This window comes from Suncus etruscus, chromosome 1, assembly GCF_024139225.1.
Source record: "Suncus etruscus isolate mSunEtr1 chromosome 1, mSunEtr1.pri.cur, whole genome shotgun sequence".
NCBI classification, from domain to species: Eukaryota; Metazoa; Chordata; class Mammalia; order Eulipotyphla; family Soricidae; genus Suncus; species Suncus etruscus.
The window spans coordinates 205,383,937-205,402,740 of record NC_064848.1 but is presented as its reverse complement, the minus strand read 5'-3'; the positions used below and the strand labels follow the sequence as shown (position 1 = coordinate 205,402,740).

The 18,804-nt window shown below is 55.4% G+C and overlaps 1 non-coding gene across 1 annotated transcript; it reads left to right on the top strand.

Annotated features, from left to right (window-relative positions):
* The first annotated feature begins 5,917 nt into the window (after nucleotides 1-5,917).
* On the top strand, nucleotides 5,918-6,024 carry LOC126026479 (U6 spliceosomal RNA). The gene has a single exon (XR_007501734.1). It is a non-coding gene; the product is annotated as a U6 spliceosomal RNA (small nuclear RNA).
* Nucleotides 6,025-18,804: the final 12,780 nt, after the last annotated feature.

Genomic DNA, 18,804 nt, shown 5'->3' with positions numbered 1-18,804 from the left:
TGGCACCACCGACCAGTGCTCGGGCACCGGTTCCCCCAGGGGCACCAAGTGGGTGTCCTCGGGGCCATGCTGGGCCTGGCTGCCGAGCGCCAGGTGGTGGGGCCTTCTGGGAACCTCCTGCCCAGCCGGGAGATAGGACAGGCGGCCCTGGTAGGTGCGCAGGGCTGCCAGGCGTAGGAAGGTCCCCAAGGTGAAGCGCATCTCCCCCAGACACCGGTACTTCTCGGTCTCCAGGTCCACGTCGGCGATGAAGCCCCAGGCCAAGCTGAGCATGGAGAAGAGAGACTGGCCCGAGGCCAGCTGCAGCGACAGCAGGCTCATGGGTGCCAGCAGTCGACTGCACATAAGCCGGGTACAGTTGATCAGGAGGGCCTCGTTGGTCACCTGCTCGTAGCTGCGGGGAGAAAGATGAGGTGGGGTAGGGGGAACGAGGGGAGTTGCAGGGGGAAGATCGGCATCACAAACCCTAGTTTTCAGAGAGCAGCGGGGAAAGCAAGGGAGGAAACATCAGGGCTGCAGAGGAAGACACACAGCAGCGAGGAAACTTGTCAGAGAAACCCTGGCAGACGGGCAGCAGTAAGGGGAAACTGAGGGACACCCAGCCTGGCCCTCCTGAGTGCTCACCCAGCATAGTGGTTCAGAGAGGCTGCCAGGGCGTTGCCCGAGCCGGCGGGCAGGCTGTACAGAGGCGTCTGGATGGCGACCTTCCAGTCAAGGCGATCCATCAGCCCATTGACCACCTGTGGGGGCAGCGCCTCAGCCCATGCAGCACCCAGGGGCCACCGCCCCCCACCTCGGGGCTGGTGGCCTCACCTCGTGCATCAGTCCGTCCCCCGACATGACCGCCAGCGCGTCCCAGCGGCTCAGCTCTTCGGAATACACCAGCTCCCGGGCATGGTTGCGGCGCTCTGCAGAGACAGACCCCACATATGTGTAGGACTGAAGGATGGGGTAGGAATCCACTGGCAGGGGGCTCCCCGACACCCACCAGTGAGCACCAGGGAGAAAGAGAAGTCGGCCTGGACCAGCATTGGCTGCACGTGGGTCCAAAAGAGATGCAGTGCCTTTCCCTTGCCTCCTCGTGGGTTCAGCAGGATCAGCAGCCGGCAGGGCCGGGGGAGAATGTTCAGGGGGTCTCCAGCTAGGAAAATACAGCCCAAGGGGCCCGTGAAGTCCCCAGCTGGCCAGGAGAGGGCGACGTGTCCCAGCAGAGCCAAGGGTGGGGACTTGTGGCCTCAAACTCCCGGATAGTTGACCCAGAAGCCCACAGCACCTGGCTGGTTCCGCATAGGCCACAGATCGGGGCGCGTGGGCGCCGAGGGTGGGCAGGGCACCCTTGACACGTTGGCTCCCGGCTCAGCTCAGGAGCCTCCAGCTTCTGAGCCTCGTTGGGAAAGTGTCACTCTGGGGTGCCCCGGGTGGAGGGGTTCTCCTCCAGAGGCCCTTTGCAGAGACGGGCAGTGGAGACTGCGCGCCCCGCTTTTGGCACTCCCCGGCGGACCCTCTCAACAAACCTGCATCCATAGCCGGCATCCACCGCTCCTGCGGCCAGGAGGTCCCGCGCGGGGTCGGGGAGCTGGCCACGGCGTCCTCGTCCTCGGCGCCGGCCCTCAGTTTCTTATCGCCGCTGCCCAGGCGGGTGTCACCGAGCCCGCAGCGGGAATCGCCCTCCGCGCCGGGAGCCGACTTTGGGGGGGCTCCGGCGTCATGGCCTGCGGTAGCCGGGTCTGGTGGAGGAAAGAAGAGAAAAGGTGCTGGCAGGCAGAGTCTTGGGGACCCCCCCCCCAGTAGGTTGCGAGGAGCCCAAGCCAGATGAAGGGCGAAGAGCCGCGCGCTTCAGCCCAGGTGGCAGAACCGGGCGCGCATGGCGCAAGGCCAAGGGGCGCGTTGCCGAGGGGCCCTGGGCTTTCTGGGTTCCTGCCTGACTTATGAGTCAGAATCGCGAGGTTCTCGGTCTCTGCAGCTCCTTGTCACCATCCCGGGGGCTGCCAGTCGGAAAGTGCGTAAAAATAAAAAAATTAAAAATAAACTTTTTTAGTTAAAATAAAGGACCAAAAGAAAAATAAATAAAGGAACAAGTTTGGCCAACACGGGCACCAAGTTTGGGGTCGCAAGGTCCCCAACTGCAAGCAAGGGGCAGAGCGGACGGGGTCGTCGTGCGCGGGGGGTCCCTCAAGGGCTGGGTCCGGACCGGGACTCCAGCCTCTGGCGGTGCCGTGGCCCAGTTTCCAGTTTCCCGGGCCACGATGGGGCGCGGCGAGCGGCCCTACCCAGTTGTTCCGATAGGCTGGCGAGGCGCCCCGACAGTGGCAAGGGGAAGAAGGCGACGGGTCCCCCCGCTCGACCCCGAGTCCCAGGCGCGACGGACTCCACCGCACAGCTCCGCTCCCTCCGGCCTCAAACTTTTCGCTCCACTCGGCCACGGGACGCTGAGCCCCGGCGCTCCCGGGCCGGCCACGCCTCGCGCACCCCGCGCGCGCTGGGGTGGAACCGGACCCCGCCTGCCAGCCCGCCCCGGCTTCCCGGCACCGCCTCCGCTCGGCCCCGGCGCTCCGAGGACGCTCCCGGCGAGAAGGCGGCTCCACGGCCCGGGCTGCAAAGTAAAGAGGCCGTGCGCGAGGGCCGGGGGTCCCCGCAGGCTGCAATGCCAGGGTGCCCAAAGTCGGGGTGCCAAGTTATGCCAGGCTCAGGGTCTTGGAGAGGGAGCCTGGACACTGGAACAACCGTCCGCAGGGTCTGTCCGCAACACCACACGCGCCCAGTATCCAGCTCTAGCGCCCCCCTTCTCTGCTGGGCGCCCCAAGACCCCGCCTGCTCTTCCCCCAACCCAGGGGGTTCTCGGGTTCGCAGTTTCACCGCAGCCTGGGGGGGCCCGGGGCTGGCGATCTCTTGCCGCGAGGGGGTGGGGAGCCTGCGGCAAGAACCTGAAAAGTTGGAGCTTTTCCTGCGTGGCCACCGCCGAGCTGGAAACTCGAGCCCACGCCCCTCTCCGGGAGCGCAGCGCGGCCGGTAGGACTAGGGGTGGGGATTTGGCGAGCACGTTTTTGGGGGGGGCGTGTCCCCCGCCTACCCGTTTCTCCCCCGGGGGCCCGGAGAAGCGAGGACAGAGGCCCCGAAGCTTTAGGCTCCTTGCAAGTCGGCTCCTTGCAGGCGCGCGCGATCCGCGTCTTTCGGGGCGAGTTCCTGTGCCAAAGTGGCCGCGCGCGCGCGCGTCGCTCGCTCGCTCGCTCCGTCCCTGGCACGGGGTGGCCAGGTGGGGGTGCGGGGTGTCACGAAAGGCTCCGGCCACCCACCACGTCTGGCGCTCAGGCTCTTCAGACCCCCGGTTGCAGCATGCCCCGGGCGCCCCTTTTGTGCCCCCCTCGCTACCACTTCTCTCGGGGTGCCTCTTACGCACGAGAAATGGGCAGGTCCAGGCGGCGCCCCAAACTCGGCACGCCTCCGCCGGCTCTTCTCTTCCGGAGGACCCAAAGCCCAGCCCCGTTTGCCAACACTGGAGGAAGGGGAGCAGGGTCCCCCGGGGCGGGGAGCGCACGCGCGCACCTCCGCCCCGCGCATGGCACCCCCCGGCCGGTCCCGAGCCAGGTTCCAGGAAGGTGACTCAGCGACGCACACGCTGCCGCGCTGGGGAAATTCGGAGGATGCGCGTCCTGACCGGGTGGGGTGGGGTGCTCGGGGCGCGCGCCCCTCTGGGTCTCCTGCACCTCGGGGCCCCGCAGCACCACCCCTGGGGAATCGGGCGCTCGGAGCGGAGGTGACCGCGGCGCTGCCGCAATGCCGGTCACGCGGGACAGGCAGTGCGGAGGGGGTGCTGGGGCCGGAGCCGGGAATGGGGGAAGCTTAGAGTCCCCCTTTTTTCTCCCCGCCGCCGCCACCGCCGGGGCATTGGCGCCTGGAAGACGCGCGACCTCGGGGCGATGCTCCCCAGATCTTGGCCTCGTTGGAAGGCGGAGAAACTTGAATGGGGAGACCTTGGCTGGGGACACCCCATCCTGCAGGTCCGAAAGGGGCAGTTGCACCAAACTTGAAAAGCTGCTTTGGAAGGGGAAACTAAGGCACGAGGAACTGGAGACCCCAGATGCGCAGGCGCTGGCACCGCCAAGTTCAGCAGAGCCGCAGCGGGCCGAGAAGGGGCTGGGCCGCCTGCTCTTTGTCCCCTGCCCGGAGCCCAGAATGAGGGAGGTGACAGACGGGCTGAGCCGTCTGGCCCAGTTCCAGGCCACACAATAGCCCCTCTGTGCTCCTTGGCCCCGCTCACCTCCCATGTCTTCCTTGACCTCTCCGTGTGGGCATTCACCTACCCCTGTCCCGCTGCCCGGTCCCCAGGGGGCCCACCCACCACCCACCCCACCCACCCATCCTTAGGAAGAACTTTCTGGCACGCTCCCAAACTCACCGATTTTCATCCCCACCAACACAGATGTTAGGTACCAGCAAGGTGTGTGTCCTTGTGACTGCCGGGTGCATCGGACCCCAGGGGTGCCAAGTCTTTCAGAGCTATAGCACAGCATTTGCCTTGTATACTCTCGACCCGGGTTCGATTCTCGGCATCCCATATGGCTTCGCGAGCACCGCCGGGAATGATCTCTGAGCACAGAGCCAGGAATAACCCCTGAGCACTGCTGGGTGTGGCTCAAAATCAAAAACAAAAGGAGCCAAGTCTTCACCAGAGTGCCCAGCTGTTGTCCTAGGGGTGCAGCCCCCCACCACCCCCTCTGGACACTTGCACCAGGCCTGCCCCACCTCCGAAGAGATGGGATTCTTGCAGAACCTACGCTAGAAAAAACAACCGTGTCTTCCAGCGCTTCCAGGCTGGGTCCCCAGGTCTGGGCACAGCCTCCACCCCCAGGGTGCCCAGAGAGAGGCCCATCAGAGCCTGGCATCTGGTCGGGTGGGACCTGCTTGCCAGCACAGGGCTGGGCTATCAGGAAATACCTGTCCCGTGAGTGAAAGGGACCCACAGTCCTGGCACCCCCTGCCGCTCCTTTCTCTGCACCGGAGAATCCTTATCTTCAGGGAAGGAATGTGGCCAGTCAGTGGCCTGACCTGGCCGCGTGGGGCTGGCAGGTGGTGTGGCAGGTGCCCTGCATTCGGGAGCCAGCAACTCAGGTATCTTCAAGTACCCAGGCCCTCCCTGCCTCTTCCCTTCCCTTCTCTTCCCTTCCCTTCCCTTCCCAGATTGAAGAGCACATCCTCAATGCCTCCCTCCAGGGGCGCGGGGCAGCATTGAGGGCCAGTTCCTAGAAGTGATCCTTTCCTAGCTCCCTGATACGGACCTGAGTTGGTGGCCCTATCAGACATAAGGGTGGCAGGTTATTGCTGCTGGCACCGAGACGGCAGACTCGTCACGCAGGATTCTTGGCTGTTCACAGGAGTGTTTGGTCCAGAGCTGAGTTTCGGCTTTTGCAGATTCAGCTGCTCTAACTGGGGAGTGAGGGTGGGCGGCTGAATTCGGGAGCCACTCTGCTCCTGTTGCTGGTCCCCTGGTCCTTGAGGGTGTCCTCGGCTAACCTGGTCACTCCAGGCTCCTGACAGCCTCTGGGCTCTGACTCTTACAGCCCTAACTCACCTGCAGACTTACTGACCCTGGTGACCCCTTCAAGGTAGTTACCTTCTAGAACCTTCTCACAGGGCAAGCCCCTGGCCACACCCACTGCTGCTCTCCTTTCATTTGCCTGACCCAACTCTGAGCCCCCTGCCCCACACACACACCTACCTCTCTGGGATCAGCCAAACAGGCTGCACAAAAATGGGGGTCTGGGAGACTTCCGCAGAAACACAAGATTTCGGGTCTCAACCTGGCTCCATATGGTTTGTTAAGCCCTCCTGGAGAGGGCTTCAGGAACACTTGGCTGGGGGGGGGGTGGAATAGGTGACTACCAGTGGTGCCCATGGAACAATATATTGGCAGAGACCAGTGCTCGCTTCGGCAGCACATATACTAAAATTGGAACAATACAGAGAAGATTATCATGGCCCCTTCGCAAGGATGACACGCAAATTTGTGAAGCGTTCCATATTAAAAAAAAAAAAAAATGGCAGAGACCAAAGCTGGGGCTCCTATGTTTGTGCAGAATCTGGGCTCTTCAGTGCTTTCCCTTCTCCCTACTGCAGCTTCTTTTTTATTTTTAGTTTTTGGGTTATTGAGTCACACCCAGTGCTCAGGAGTTTCTCCTGACTGTGTTCTCAGGAATTACTCCTGGTGGTGCTCAGGGATCCCCTTTGGGATGCTGGGATCTGAGTCACCTGCATGCAAGGAAAACGCCCTCCCCACTGTACTCACTCTGACCTCAACTTCAGCTTCTTCTTCTTCTTCTTCTTCTTCTTCTTCTTCTTCTTCTTCTTCTTCTTCTTCTTCTTCTTCTTCTTCTTTCTTTTTTTTTATTTGGTTTTTGGGCCACACCCAGCGGTGCGCAGGGGTTACTCCTGGCTATCTGCTCAGAAATAGCCCCTGGCAGGCACGGGGAACCATATGGGATGCCGGGATTCGAACCAGCCACCTTTGGTCCTGGATTATCTGCTTGCAAGGCACACACCATTGTGCTATCTCTCCGACCCCAACTTCAGCTTCTTTTTTTTTTTTGGGGGGGGGGGTTTTGGGCCACACCCAGCGGTGCTCAGGGATTACTCCTGGCTGTCTGCTCAGAAATAGCTCCTGGCAGGCACGGGGGACCATATGGGACACCGGGATTCGAACCAACCACCTTTGGTTCTGGATTGGCTGCTTGCAAGGCAAACGCCGTTGAGCTATCTCTCCGGGCCCCAACTTCAGCTTCTTAAACTATGGGTCCTGACCTACTGTGGGGTCACACCATTAAATATAGAACCACAACTCTCTGGCAACAATCTGGTTTCTGAATGTGTGGTCAAGAGTTCATTCAAAATCAAGGGACTGGGGACCAGAGAGATAGCACAGTGGTAGGGCGTTTGCCTTGCAAGCAGCCGACCCAGGACCAATGGTGGTTCGAATTCCAGTATCCCATATAGTCCTGTGCCTGTCAGGAGTGATTTCTGAGCTCAGACCAGGAGTAACCCGGAGCGCCACCGGGTGTGGCCAAAAACAAAACAAAACAAAGACAAAATTAAGGGACTGGTGGTGCTGGAGCCATAGCACAGTATGGAGGGTATTTGCCTGCATGCATCCAACCCAGGTTCAATCCTCAGTATCCCATAGGATTCCCCCAGCCTGCCAGGAGTGATTCCTGAGTACTGAGCCAGGAGTAACCCCAGTGGTACCAGGTGTGTTCAAAAAAAAAAAAAATGAAGAAGCTGGAGAGATAGCACAGCGGTGTTTGCCTTGCAAGCAGCTGACCCAGGACCCAAGGTGGTTGGTTCAAATCCCAGTGTCCCATATGGTCCCCCGTGCCTGCCAGGAGCTATTTCTGAGCAGACAGCCAGGAGTAACCCCTGAGCACTGCCAGGTGTGGCCCAAAAACAAAAACAAAAAAATTAAGGGACTGGAGTTGAAGCAATAGTGAGTATTTGCCTTGCATTCAGCTGACTCGGGGTTCAATCCCTAGCACCCTATGTGGTCCCCTGAGTTCAGCCAGGAGTGAGCCCTGAGCAGTGGCAGATGTGATAGCTACATAACAAAACAAGACAAAAATAATTCATGGGCGGGCCAGAGAGATAGCATGGAGGTATGGTGTTTGCCTTGCATGCAGAAGGATGGTGGTTCAAATCCAGGCATCCCATATGGTCCCCCGAGCCTGACCGGAGCGATTTCTAAGCGCAGAGCCAGGAGGAACCTCTGAATGCTGCCGGGTGTGACCCAAAAACCAAAAATCAAAAAAAAAAAATTCAAGGGGGTCAGAAAGAGAGCACAGCAGTAGGGCATTTGCCTTGCATGCGGTTGACCCGGGGCAGGCCAAGGTTCGGTTCCCAGCATCTCATATAGGCCCCTAAGCCTGCCAGAGTGATTTCTGAGTGCAGAGCCAGGAGTAACCCCTGAGCACCGTCACCACAAGGTGTGACTCAAAAACCAACCAAAAAAAAAAAATAAAAATGAGTATCTTGTTATGGGGCAGACAGTAATAGTAGGGGCGGAGGGCACTTGCCTTGAATGCAGCCTCTTTGACTGACCTGGTTAGACTTCCTGGATGACATGTGCTTCCCTGAACACTTTGCGTGTGGGTGTCGCTCCTCAGCACAGAGCCAGGATTAGCTCTGGGATGTGGCTCAAACACACATTCTTCCCCCCACCAATCTTTTGTTTTTGTTTCTGTGTATTTTGTTTTTCTTTTTTTCCCCACCCCCTTTCTTGTTTTGTTTTGTTTTGTTTTTGGACCACACCCGGTGACACTCAGGGGTTACTCCTGACTGTGAGCTCAGAAATTGTTCCTAGGGCCCAGAGAGATAGCACAGCCAGTAGGGCATTTGCTTTGCACACAGCCGACCCAGGATGGATGGTGGTTCGAATCCTGGCATCCCATATGGTCCCCCGAGCCTGTCAGGAGTGATTCCCGAGCGCAGAACCAGGAGTAACCCCTGATCGCCCCTGGGTGTGACCCCCCGAAAAAGAAAGAGAGAGAGAAGGAAGGAAGGAAGGAAGGAAGGAAGGAAGGAAGGAAGGAAGGAAGGAAGGAAGGAAGGAAGGAAGGAAGGAAGGAAGGAAGGAAGGAAGGGGGAGAGAGAGAGAAAGAAAGAAAGAAAGAAAGAAAGAAAGAAAGAAAGAAAGAAAGAAAGAAAGAAAGAAAGAAAGAAAGAAAGAAAGAAAGAAAGAAAGAAAGAAAGAAAGAAAGAGAGAGAAAGAGAGAGAGAGAAAGAGAGAGAAAGAAAGAAAGAAAGAAAGAGAGAGAGAGAAAGAGAGAGAGAGAAAGAAAGAGAGAGAAAGAAAGAAAGAAAGAAAGAAAGAAAGAAAGAAAGAAAGAAAGAAAGAAAGAAAGAAAGAAGAAAGAAAGAAAGAAAGAAAGAAAGAAAGAAAGAAAGAAAGAAAGAAAGAAAGAAAGAAAGAAGAAAGAAAGAAAGAAAGAAAGAAAGAAAGAAAGAAAGAAAGAAAGAAAGAAAGAAAGAAAGAAAGAAAGAAAGAAAGAAAGAAAGAAAGAAAGAAAGAAAGAAAGAAAGAAAGAAAGAAAGAAAGAAAGAAAGAAAGAAGAGGGGCCGGGTAGGTGGCGCTGGAGGTAAGGTGTCTGCCTTGCAAGCGCTAGCCAAGGAAGGACCGCGGTTCGATCCCCCGGCGTCCCATATGGTCCCCCCCAAGCCAGGGGCGATTTCTGAGCACATAGCCAGGAGTAACCCCTGAGCGTCAAACGGGTGTGGCCCAAAAAAAAAAAACCAAAAAAAAAAAAAAAGAAAGAAGAAAGAAAGAAAGAAGAAAGAAAAAGAAAGAAAGAACCGCTCCTGCTTGAGGGACCATATGGGACGCTGGGGGAATCATACATAGGTTATGCGTGGTCCATCCTAGGTTAGCGTGTGCAAGGCAAACACCCTACTGCTTGCGCCACTGCTCTGGCTCCTGTATTTTGTTTTTCTTTTGGGGCCACACCTAGAGGGGCTCAAGGGTTACTCCTAGCTCTGCACTCAGGAATCACTCCTAGCTGTGCTTGGGGGACCACGTAGGATGCCAGTGATCAAACCCGGGTTGGCTTTGTGCAAAGCAAGTACCCTCCCCACTGTACTATCATTCTAGCCCACTCCAGAATCTTCCTTCCAAACATTCCCACTCTAACCCCGATAGGTTCCACCTTAAATTGGCCAGGTAGGACAGAGCACAGACTTGCTGCTTTGTTCTGGGGTTTGGGGCTTATCAGGCAGCGGCCCCTCCAGGAAAAACTGATTTGCAGGTCTGGAGCCATAACACAGCCGGTAAGGTATTTGCCTTGAATACAGCTGCTGACCCGGGTTTAATCTCCAGCATCTCATAAAGTCCCTCAAGCCAGCCAGGAGTAATTCCTGAGTGCAGAGCCAGGAGGAACCCATGAGTGCTGCCATGTGTGGACTCAAAACAAAACAAAAACCTGGTGGGGGGTCCTTCTAAATGCAGAGCACCTGTCTAGCATGGGTAAGGCCCCCAGAATTCAATCCCCTTCGCTATATCACCACTGAACATTACCAAGAATGTCCCCCCTCCCCTTACCAATGGGTGTGGCACCAGGAAACAAAAAAAGAAAACAGGTTTTTCCGTGTTTCTTTTTTTTTTTTTAATTACCCAAGAGGGAAAAATTAGCTTCTTTACTAAACACAGTAATTATGGGATTGCACAAAACTCAAGTTTTCCCCTGAGGAAGTGGGGGCCCAGTCTGGCTGAATCCCCACTAGTCTCTGCAGAGACAGGGTCTCCCTGGGGCCATAGGAAGTGATCCTTTGCACCCCACTTTTCTCTGTGACCCGAGAATGGCCCAGGGGCCATTTAGCACCCCTGGCCTTCAGTGCCTGCCCCCCACAGCAGCCTGGGAGGTTTCTGGGGAAATCCTCTCCCCGGGATCCTGCACGGTCCTCAGTGCCTGAGGGAAACTTCTGGGGGGGTCAGGAAGAGGAGTAGCACCAGAGTCCCAAGTGCAGCCTGCTGCAGGAAGGGGGCCTCAGTGTGTGTGTGTTTTCCGGGGGCTCCGAGTTGTGCAATGTTTCCACAACCTCATCGCTCACAAATGTGGCCTTGGCTTGCTCCCAGAACAAACAGAGCAAGGGCTGGATATGGCAGGGGTGTGTGTGTGGGTTGCTGTTCTTTCATCTGAGGGGGTCCCCTGACCTTCCAGTCCATCGAGTAGCTGCCTCGGTGGACCCAGGACCTGGCTCCCTGCTGCCCCCTGCCGAACACCCGGGAATATGCCCCTCCTGCAAACCTTCCAGCATCCCTAGACGAAGAAGTGGGGGTGGGGGTATCCTTGCCCGCAATACTAGTGCAGCACTGGGACCCTGTGCAGTGGCAGACAAAGAAGCCTAGGTCCCCCCCAATATCCACCCTCTACTCCAGTCCTTTGCTCTCCATACACTACATGTTCCTAACTCACATCTGAGGCTAGAACCCTGTTCTCTTGAGGGTTATCCTGTGCCCCAGCATTAGGATTCTACAAGGTAGACTATTGTGTTTGTGAGGGACGGTGGCATTCGGCGGTGCTCAGGGGTTCCTCCTGGCTCTGAGCTCAGGAATCACTCCTGGCAGGCTCGGGGGACCCTATGGATGCCCAAGATCAAACCTGGGTTCTTCGCTATGCAAAAGCAAACACCCGCCCCAAAGTACTATCAGTCAGCTTGTGACCTAATTTTGCAGGGCGTGCAGGCGCAGGCAGGCGAGGGTCTGTGTGCTCCGGGGTGGAGCCGGCTGTGAGGATGAGCTAAGATGTCATTTCTCCTGGCAGGAGAAATTTAGTCCCCCAGTGGAGCCCAGGTGATTGCCTGGCAAAACTGCAAGCTAATTAGAGGGATTATTTTAAACATCCCCCCAGAAATGGAGCTGGGCTGGAGCTGGGCTGGAGCTTGCAGGAGGAGGCAGAGCGCAGAGAAGAGGCTGGGGTGCATCTCTGCACCCCGCACCCCATGCCCTACGCCCTGCTGGAAGTCGCCTCAGGGTACCCCTGACTGTACCCCTTCATGTGTGTACCTCAGCACACTGTGCCCCACATCCCACCTCCTGCCCGCTGGCAGCTCCCTGAGGGAGGGCCAGATGTCTTGCTCTGCAGAGTTAAAATCCGGATCGGATCCTTCTTCCCCTCCTGTAGACACCACCTGGCACAGCCCCCAGCAATTGGAACTTGGCCTCTGCAAAAAAAAACCTCAGGGATATGCCCCATAGGGCTCACACTGTCGACCTGGGGGATGAGCCCCCCAAAGGCCTGTTGGTTCTGGGACGAAGCACTTTGAGAGAAACCCACCCAGGGATGCCAGAGGTCACCAGCCTCCTGCCCTCCAGGCAAGAGAAAATTGTGCCCAAGAGCAGAGAAAGGCTGGCAGAGTTGCTCTGGGGAGGTTCTGTGTCCCCTTGAGCAGCACAGCAGGAAGCAAACTGGGCCTTAGCAGGGCCACAGTGTACTGGGCCACGACTCAGAGGTCAGGGGCACGTGCAGTGGGCAGAAAGCTGCCTCCCTGGCAAATAGACCTTATTTTTCGGGGAAGGAGTGTGTAGGGCCAACAGCTAACCTTGGTGGGGGCTACAACTAACTTACTCAGGACTATAGCCAGCTCTATGCTCTGGAATCACTCCTGGTGCTGTCCCCTGACCATGCAGTGCCCAGGATGGAACCATGGTCAGAGCTGGAAGTGAGTAGGGCACTTGCTTTGCACACTGCTGATCCGGGCCCAGTCCTGGCATTATGTATGTGTCTATGAGTGTTGTGTGTATGTGTAATCCTGGAGCACAACTGTTATGTATGTAAATATTTTAGGGGATTATTATGTTACTGACCCTAACCAGATCGGTGATTGTGCCCTACCCTAGGGTGTGACCTGGCATTCTGCCCCCAGGTGGTACCTGATTTTGCTTCCACCATTGAGTGGTATCTGATACCCACCATTGGGTGGTACCTGATTCTGGGGGATAAAAAACAAGGGTCCTGTGGAAGGGGGGGGCTTTTTTTGGGAGGAACTGATGCTGAGGCTTTGGACTTCAGTCTTCGCCAACCGAATAAAGCAATATTTCACAAGCCCTGACTGTCTGTGAGCTGTTTACCCACCGTTTCACCTCAGAACCTGTCGGCTAGACAGGGGGGCAGACGCATGCTTCGAGCTGGAGGGGAAAGACCTCATCCTCCAATCCCTCCATCAGTCAAACCTCTTTAGGGGCTGACTTGCAACACACAACCAGAGCGATCTCAGAGCACAGAGCCTGGAGTTAGCCTTAAGCATCGATGCGTGTGACCGAAACCCTCTTGTGGGAGAGGATTTGTCCAACTCAGAGCCTGGCACTGAGGCTCAGCATAGGGGAGTGGAGGAAGATATAAGGGCCCAGCTGAAGGTTCCAACAGGGAAAGTAGAGGGCCGACAGACAGGCATGGGGGGGGCGGGGCCACCAAAAGGACCTGCACGAGAACACCCACAACTTCATAGATACACAAATTCATAGATGTGAACACAGTCATAGACACAGATGCACACTTAAAACACAGACAGCCACACAAATTCTTAGATACATAGATAGACACGCATATTCATGACACTCATAGACACATTTCATAGGACATGGACAGACAGATACACTCAGACACACACATATTCACAGAATCACATTCATAGCACATAGATACACATACGTTTAAAGACACACAGGCAAACTCACACATAATATACAAACACACAGAGATAGAAATACAATCACACACACAGATCCAGCACACAAATCAGCACACAACACACCCATAGATCCACTTTCTCAAACCAGCACACACACACACACCACACACACACACACACACACACACACACACACACGTGACTTAGCTGGCCTGGGGTCACCCAGCTTCAGAGCCCTTCATGATGCTGATAAGTTCAGGGCACACAGCTCCCTCGGCAACAACAGGGCCCCCACTTTCTCCAAAAAAGACCCCAAGGTTTCTGTGGGTGTCATGAACATCTCAGGGCTCCCAGGAGCCTTTGTGGCATCTGGATGGGTGACTGGATGGCAGGCACGAAGAAGAAAGGCGCCTGCCACCCCCAACATCCTCCCCAGTTCCCCCAGGAATGTGGGAATGTGGGAACCAGGGCGAGCTGGCTGCCACCCAGGCGCCCAGAAAAGAGGGGGGACGGCTGCTCTGACCGAGTTCCCCTCTTGGTGGTACCAGAGTATGAATTGAAACTGTCAATTAAGCCTGATTTCCCTGTTGAACTGGAATTTAATTTTGCAAAGGGTTTTTTTTTTTTTTTTTGCATAGCCAAGTGCTCTGAATGGGGGCGGGTGGCATTTCCCTTGAGGGTTAAGGGGAGATCAAGAACCTTTTCCTATGTGGAAGGCTGAGCTGCACAGATCTGAGGCTCTCAGTGTGGATGGAGGGGCGCCTTCAAACCAAACCCCACAAGACCCTTTCCTTAGTCAGCAGGGTCAAAAACCAGACCGCAGAGGATAGAAGGAAGAGAAACAGAAGAGGTGGGGCAGGAAGGTTATTTGGGGGTGTGCTGGCCTGCTCAGCTGGAAATGGGGCTCTACCTGCCCTGATCCCCCATCGGCACACCCCCCTTAGAGTCACGAGAAAGACAATGAATTTTCAGCCAACAAGGAAGCGCTTGTTTCTAGAAGCCGGTGACAGCAACTGGGAAGAATCCAAGTGTCCGTTTCTGAGTAATGACAAACCCCAAATGAATCCAAATGAACCCATTGTGAGCTGGCTGGATATTTAGAAGAGTTGCCCCCCCCCCGGGGGGGTCTCAGGGTCAAAGGGCTAAGCCTCAGCACTGGCTCTTTGGGTGATGGGAGCCCTTGATTCCTCAGGCACTCCCAGCCTGAGAGATCCATGGTGCTCATCCCTGCAGTGCTCATCCCACTGCCCAAGGCCCAAGGCAATCAGAGTGCCTTAAAGTCCACAGACCACATTCTGACTCTGGGGCGTCAGCGGGCTGCACTCCTGGGCAAAGATGGGCAGGGTAGAATGGCTGCTTAAAACTCCTGGAGGAAATTTTGGGGAGGGGGGCACACACGGTAATGTTGAAGTGTTCCTCCTGGCTCTGAGTTCAGAAATCTCTCCCAGGGCCCGGAGAGATAGCACAGCAGCGTTTGCCTTGCAAGCAGCCGATCCAGGACCAAAGGTGGTTGGTTCAAATCCCGGTGTCCCATATGGTCCCCCGTGCCTGCCAGGAGCTATTTCTGAGCAGACAGCCAGGAGTAACCCCTGAGCACCGCCGGGTGTGGCCCAAAAACCAAAAACCAAAAAAAAAAAAAAAAAAAAAGAAATCTCTCCTGACAGGCTCAGGGTACCATATGGAATGCTGGGGATCGAACTGGGGTCCATCCCTCCAGGGTTGGACGCATGCAAAGCAAAAATACACCCTCCCTCTGAGATAGCTTGGGCTCCAGAAATCTGGAAAATCTTTTTTTTTTTTTTTTTTTGGTTTTGGGTCACACTGGCAGCACTCACGGGGTTACTCCTTGCTCTATGCTTAGAAATCGCTCCTGGCAGATTTGGGGGACCATACGGGATGCCAGGATTCGAAACCACCATCCTTCTTCATGCAAGGCAAATGCCTTACTTCCATGCTATCTCTCCCAGCCCAAATCTGAAAAAATCCTTATCTGGAGGGGCTGGAGAGATAGCATGGAGGTAGGGCGTTTGCCTTGTATGCAGAAGGACGGTGGTTCAAATCCCAACATCCCACATGGTCCACCACACACACACCCCAACCTGCCAGGAGCAATTTCTGAGCACAGAGCCAGGAGTAACCCCGAGAGCCCAGGAGTAACCCCGAGGGCAAATGGGTGTGCTCCCCAAAAAATATCCTTAGCTGAATTTTCTGCTCCCTTTCAACACGCCCACACCCATTTCTTCACCCCCTGCTACAGACCTGCAAGGTACCAGGGACATGGCTCTGCTGACAGGGGGCACGAGTGCACTGAGAGGCCTTCCTGAATTCTCAGTGCATCTTAGCCAGTGCTCCTTAGGAAATCATTGTTATTTTTTTTTTTTTTTTTTGGTTTTTGGGCCCACATCCATTTGACGCTCAGGGGGTTACTCCTGGCTATACGCTCAGAAAATTGCCCCTGGCTTGGGGGGACCATATGGGACGCCGGGGGATCGAGCCGCTGTCCGTCCTATGGTAGCACTTGCAAGGCAGACACCTTACCTCTAGCGGCACCTTCCCGGCCCCTATTATTTTTTTAATTGTTATTATTATTGCTTGTTTTTTTGGAAGCACATCAGGCTGTGCTCAGGGCTTGGTCCTGACTGCGCTCAGGGATCGTTCTGGGGGGTTCTGGGGATCAAATGCAATGCCAGGGATGGAATGCAACTGCATGCAAGGCAGGCACCCGTCTTCTTTGCTAGCTCTTGGCCCCACCTCTAGTAATCTCTTTTTTTTTTTATGTTTGGGGGCCACCCATGACTTCAAGGGGTTACTTATGGTTCTGCACTCAGGAAATTAGGCCTGATCGAATAGTGGCTAGGGCTCTTACTTTCACGTTGTGGACCCTGGTTTGATCCCCAGCATCTCAACTGGTCACCCAAGCACTGCCATTGTAGCTTAAAAGCTGAAAGAAAGGGGGCCGGAGAGATAGCATGGAGGTAAGAGCGTTTGCCTTTCATGCAGGAGGTCATCGGTTCAAATCCCGGCCGTCCCATATGGTCCCCTGTGTCTGCCAGGAGCAATTTCTGAGCCTGGAGCCAGGAATAACCCCTGAGCACTGCCGGGTGTGACCCAAAAACCAAAAAAAAAAAAAAAAAAAAAAAGCTGAAAGAAAGGGGCCGGCGAGATAGCACGGAGGTAAGGCATTTGCCTTCCATGCAGAAGGACAGTGGTTCGAATCCCGGCATCCCATATGGTCCCCCAAGCCTGCCAGGAGGGATTTCTGAGTGTAGAGCCAGGAGTAACCTCTGAGCATTGCTGGGTGTGACCCAAAAACAAAACAAACAAACAAACAAAAAAAAGGCAAAAAAACAAAGCATGTGCTTTGTACAAAGCTAACCTAGAGGGGGCCGGGGCGGTGGCGCTAAAGGTAAGGTGCCTGCCTTGCCTGCGCTAGCCTTGGACGGACCGCGGTTCGATTCCCGGTGTCCATATGGTCCCCAAGCCAGGAGCAACTTCTGAGCACATAGCCAGGAGTAACCCCTGAGCGTTACCGGGTGTGGCCCAAAAACCAAAAAAAAAAAAAAAAAAAAAAAAAGCTAACCTAGATTCGATCCGCCGACATGCCAAAATGGACCATCGAACCTGCCAGGAATAACCCCTGAGCATCACTGGGTGTGACCCATAAACTAAAATATGCGGAGACAGGAGCGATAGCTAGCAAAGAGTAGGAACATTGCATGCAGCAGGCTCTGGCTTGATTCTGGCATCCCATATGGTCTCCTGAGCCTGCCAGGAGTAGTTTCTGAATGCAAAGCCAGGGGTAACCTCTTTGAGCACCGGCAGGGTGTGAGCCCAAAAACAAAGAAAAAAGAAAAGATTTTTCTTGGTGGTTCTTAAGGAACCTTATGAGATATCTGGGGATCAAGCCAGGGTCTGCTGTATCCAGCTTAAGTGCCCTAGCCCCCTGGCCTCAATAAAATTTTTTGGTGGGGAAGGGTTTGGGCCACACATGGCAGTGATCAGGGGGTTGCTCCTGGCTCTGCATTCAGAAATCACTCCTGGCAGGCTCTGGGGACCATATGGGATACTAGGGACGGATCTCAGATTGGCTGCATGCAAGAAAAATGCCCTACCTACATTGCTATGTCTTCCCACAAAGTGAAAACAAGGTTTTATTTGGGAATTCTGAGGAAATGGGGAGGGGAGAGGGGAAGGAAGAGGGGAGGGAGGGAGAGGATGAAAGAGAAAGGAGAGAGAGGGGAGAGAGAGAGAGAGAGAGAGAGAGAGAGAGAGAGAGGAGAGAGAGAGAAGAGAGAGATGTAGTCTAGAGGGGCCACTCCAGGCCACATCCCAGCATAAAGGTATGAAAACGTGTAAGTCCAAGAGGGCTATGCACAAAGACACCCCCATGTGTGCAACAGCTGTCTGGGTGGGTAACACGTGTGCTCAGCACCGATGTGTGAGTCCAGGAAACACAAGTACCCCCAGTAAAGTTTTGGATGACTGAAAATGGTTTGTGGCCAGAGCAATAGCATAGTTTGATGGAGTTTGCCTTGAACGAAGCCAACTTGATTCGATCTCCGGCATCCCATAGGGCCCCCAACCTGCCAGGAGCAATTTTCTGAGTACAGGGCCAGAAGTAATCTGAGTGCCACCAGGGTATGGTCCAACCCCCCCCACACACACACACAAAAAAAAGACCTGGATTGGGGGAGCTGGAGCGATAGTGCAGCTGAAGGGCATTTGCCTTGCACCACGCTGACCCAGGACGGACCTGGATTCAATCCCCAGAGTCCCATCTGATCCCCCAAGCTAGGAGTGATTTCTGAGCACATAGCCAGGAGTAACCCCTGAGCATCACCGGTGTGATCTCAAAAAAACAAAACAATAAAGTGGATTGGGGCTTTCTGTTCACCTGACACCCCCTCCCCCCACAAATACTTCTACGCTTGGACAGGTGACAAGCCACAGGGCACTTTGTACCCTGCACCCAGGGCTGGATCCCCAGCCACCTTGGGGTTCCTTGAGCTCTGCCAGGTGCAGCTCTAGAACAAAACACCAAATCCCAACAAAACACCATTTCCTCCTTGCTCACCACCTGTCAGGCCCCGTTCAACCAGATCAACCCTAATTCCTTCAGCCTCACAAAGGCCCTTGTAGCCTGGAGGTCATAATTAGGAGGATAACAGGCCAAGGCCAAGAGGTCTCGGGGCTCCCTGGGGAAAGTTCAGCCCTGCCACTTGGGCCCCTGATGCCCTCTATGGGAAGTGGAGTCTCAGGGAACACTGTGGGATGCCAGGAATCGAACCCGGGTTGGCCACATGCAAGGCAAATACCCTCCCTGTTGTGCTCTTGCTCTGGCCCTGTTGTTTTGTTTTTGTTTTGGGGGCCACACTTTGGGGCATTCTGGGCTGATTGTTGGCTATGGATCAGGGATCACTCCTGGTGGGCTCGGGAGACCAATTTGGGGTACTGGGATCAAACCCAGGCTGCCCTGTTGCCAGGTCATTTATGTCCATGTAAGGCCACTCTGCTGATCATCGTATGACTTGTCAGTGCCTGTCTGTCTCACGGCCACTTTGTCCTGGTCATGACACGACAGACGGTCGCTCCTCCCTTTCCGCCCTTTCCTCCCTCTTGGCCCCACTTGGCCTGTGTGGC